Source organism: Triticum dicoccoides, chromosome 3A (genome assembly GCF_002162155.2).
Source record: "Triticum dicoccoides isolate Atlit2015 ecotype Zavitan chromosome 3A, WEW_v2.0, whole genome shotgun sequence".
Taxonomy (NCBI): Eukaryota; Viridiplantae; Streptophyta; class Magnoliopsida; order Poales; family Poaceae; genus Triticum; species Triticum dicoccoides.
Genome location: NC_041384.1, coordinates 2,925,408 through 2,929,457, shown reverse-complemented (window position 1 = coordinate 2,929,457; position 4,050 = coordinate 2,925,408).

Below are 4,050 nucleotides of genomic sequence, written 5' to 3'. Positions count from 1 at the left end.
TATATATATATATATATATATATATATATATATATATATATATATATATATATATATATATATATATATGTATTTGGCTATGAGTACATATATAGCTAGACTCTTTCATAAGAGTCCACTCTCCTCATTTCTTCATATCTCTCTCCTCTATATAGGCAAAATTGTCATGTGAACGGGCTATACACCTGCTATTGTAGAGTACTTGTTCTAACGAAGCATTGACTTTGACGAGATCAAGATTGGCAGATTGATCCTAGATTTACTTGCAACTGGCTCTTATTAAGTGGTGCATTAATTGCTCGTAGTGTCCAGATCGCATGAATTGACTTTGATTTGGTCTTCTCTAGCCCCATATACAATTCCTGATTTATGTTAGTCTGGTAGTAGGGCGAACATTGACTTGTTATCTGCGAGTTCCGGCAAGAAGACACGGCCCTCGGTGCATCATGTGACTTGCTAACTGTTGCTCAATTCGTTTTCGAGACTGATCATCCTTGTGATTCATAGGTTTTGGAGATGAAGGGACGTCCGGTGCTTGCGTCATGCGTCCATCATAATTCATGAGTGCACTTTTTTTTTTGAAAAGGGGTGCAACCCCAGCCTCTGCATCAATAAGATGCATACGGCTCATAATATTAAAATAGAGAGTGTCACAAAGTCTTCAGCAGGTTTAAAGTAAAAAAGACGACAAGCCGCTCAGACGAGCGTAAACATAAAGCCACAACCGGCTGGCAAAAAATAGGAGCACTACATGCCTATCCTATTACATGACCGCCATCCAAACCGGTTGAAAATAACCCGAGCTACCATCTCCCATCGGGTAGACGCAGTAGCCAAATGCCCCCTGTCCTCCATCGGAGTGAGTAGCGACCACATATGGATCAACGCTGTGGCCCTGAAGATAACCTGCAAAAAATGAAAGTTCGTTGCTCTGTTAAAAACCAAATCATTTCTGCAGTTCCATACTGCCCATAACAAGGCACACGCGCCAACACGAATGAGTCTTGCTAAAACCAAGTCTACCCCATCAAGCCATGTTCCAAACAACATATTGATAGAAGTAGGTGGAATAATATTGAAGGCAATATGAATCGAACGCCAAAGAAGCTTAGCCAGTGGACAATCCAGAAAGAGGTGCCTGATAGTTTCATTACAATCGCAGAAACTACATCTAGCAGAACCCACCCAATTGCGTTTTGCCAGATTATCCTTTGTCAAAATTACTTTTTTATGCACAAACCACATAAACACTTTAATTCGCAAAGGTACCTTAACTTTCCAGACATGTCTGGAGCAAGGAATGACACTAGTATTAATGACATCCAGATACATGGATTTAACCGAGAATCTACCGTCCTTTGTCAATTTCCAAAACAACCTATCTGGATCCTGAGACAGTTGGACATCCATCAGCCGTCGTACAAGATGAAGCCATGCCTCCCATCGTTCACCCACTAGTGTCCTCCGGAAGCTAATATTGAGAGGCGTTGACTGTAAGACATTTGCAACGTATACTTCTCGACGTTGAACAATGTTATACAGTGTGGGATATTGACGTGCCAGAGGTGTTTCTCCTAGCCACGTATCCTCCCAGAACCTCGTAGTAGCTTCATCACCAACTAAGATTTTTGTCCTGTTAAAGAAGAGGGGCTTGACTCTCATCAACCCTTTCCAAAACGGTGAATCAGTTGGGCGCACCGTCACCTGAGTTAAAGTTTTTGACTGAAGATACTTATTACGCAGAATTTGTGCCCAAGTAGCCTCTGTCTCGGATGAAAGTTTAAAAAGCCACTTGCTAAGGAGACATCTATTCTTGATCTCTAGATTTTCAATGCCTAGACCGCCTTGGTCCTTGGGCCTACAGATGATGTCCCATTTGGCAAGCCTATACTTACGTTTCAACTCATCGTTTTGCCAAAAAAACCGGGATCGATAAAAGTCTAATCTCTTCCTAACCCCCACCGGGATCTCAAAGAAGGATAGAAGAAACATAGGCATACTTGTGAGAACCGAATTAATCAAAATTAATCGACCTCCATATGACATGAGCTTCCCTTTCCAACAGCTTAGTTTCTTTTCAAAACGATCCTCAATACACTTCCACTCCTTGTTCGTAAGCTTACGATGATGAATGGGAATGCCCAAGTAAGTAAACGGTAGTGAACCCAACTCGCGTCCGAACAATTGCTTATACGCCACCTGGTCCTCAGTAGCTCTTCCAAAGCAAAACAATTCGCTCTTGTGGAAGTTAATCTTGAGTCCAGACAATTTTTCAAATAAGCACAGCACAAGCTTCATATTCCTAGCTTTCACCAAGTCATGCTCCATAAAGATGATCGTATCATCAGCATACTGCAAAATGGATATACCTCCATCAACTAGGTGCGGAACCAAGCCCGAAACCTGCCCCACCTCCTTGGCCCGGCCTATTAAAATAGATAGCATATCAGCTACTATGTTAAATAAGACCGGTGACATTGGATCCCCCTGTCTTAGGCCTTTATGTGTCTGGAAATAGTGACCTATATCGTCATTCACTTTAATCCCTACACTCCCTTTTTGCGTAAAGGAATCAATTTGGTCGCGCCATGCCTTGTCGAATCCTTTCATACGCAACGCCTGATGAAGGAAAGGCCATTTGACTTTATCGTATGCTTTTTCGAAATCCACTTTAAAAACCACCCCATCAAGTTTTTTTGAGTGAATTTCGTGGAGCGTTTCATGCAAGACGACCACCCCTTCAAGGATATTTCTATCCGGCATGAAAGCAGTCTGGGACGGTTGCACCACCGTATGCGCTATCTGCGTGAGTCGGTTCGTCCCAACCTTAGTGAAAATTTTGAAACTTACATTAAGCAAACAAATGGGTCTGAACTGCTCAATGCGAATAGCCTCTGTCTTCTTAGGAAGAAGAGTTATTGTTCCAAAATTAAGCTTGAATAAATGAAGCTGACCATTAAACAATTCATGAAACATGAGCAACAGGTCATGTTTAATGAAATGCCAGCACTTTTTGTAGAACTCCGCCGGAAACCCATCTGGTCCTGGCGCTTTATTATTATTCATTTGTGCAATGGCCTCATACACCTCCTTCTCCGTGAAAGGGGCAGTCAAAATCTCATTCTCTTCCGTCTGAAGTTGGGGAACATCCTCAACTCTTGACTCATCCAAAGACACAAAACTCCGTTCCGGAGGTCCAAATAACTGCTTATAGTAGTTGGTAATGTAAACTTTCAGGTTTTCCTGACCAACTATCGTTCCTTCATCTTGTTCTAATTGAAAAATTCTCTTCTTACGATGCTTTCCGTTAGCAATCATATGAAAGAATTGGGTATTATCCTCACCTTGAACAACCTTGCGAACCTTAGCTCTGAGAGCCCACTTCAATTCCTCCTCACGGAGAAGCGCTTTCAGCCTTAGCTCGGCCTCCAATTTAGACTCCAACTCTCTGGTATCTAAAAGAGAGGTTTCAGCTTTTAACTCTAGGGTGTGAATCATCATAAGGAGCCTTTCCTTATCCGCCTTATAAATTCCGTTCGTATGCTTAGCCCATCCACGAAGGAACCTTCGCAGATGACGAATCTTGCATTGCCACCGCTCCATGGGTGACCTTCCCCCCGAGTCTTTAGCCCACTCTCTAGCCAACAGATCGATAAATCCTTCTCTTTCAAACCAAGCAAGTTCGAAAGAGAAAATATTCTTATTACCCAAATGAGTTGGGGCCCCTGAGTCCACTAATAGCGGTGTGTGATTCGAGATACCCCGTGTCAACGCCTGCACCGTTACCAGAGGAAACTTCTGTTCCCACTCAACACTTGCCAGAACACGGTCCAACTTCTCAAACGTCGGAACCGGTAATGAGTTTGCCCAAGTGAATTTCCTACCCGAAAGCTCTATCTCTCTGAGGTCCAAGCTCTCTATGATAGTATTGAACATAAAGGACCATCTGCCGTCAAAGTTGTCATTATTCTTTTCTTCCTTTCTTCGAATAATGTTAAAGTCACCTCCCACTAAGACAGGTAGTTGCTCATTCCCGCAAACTCGGACTAA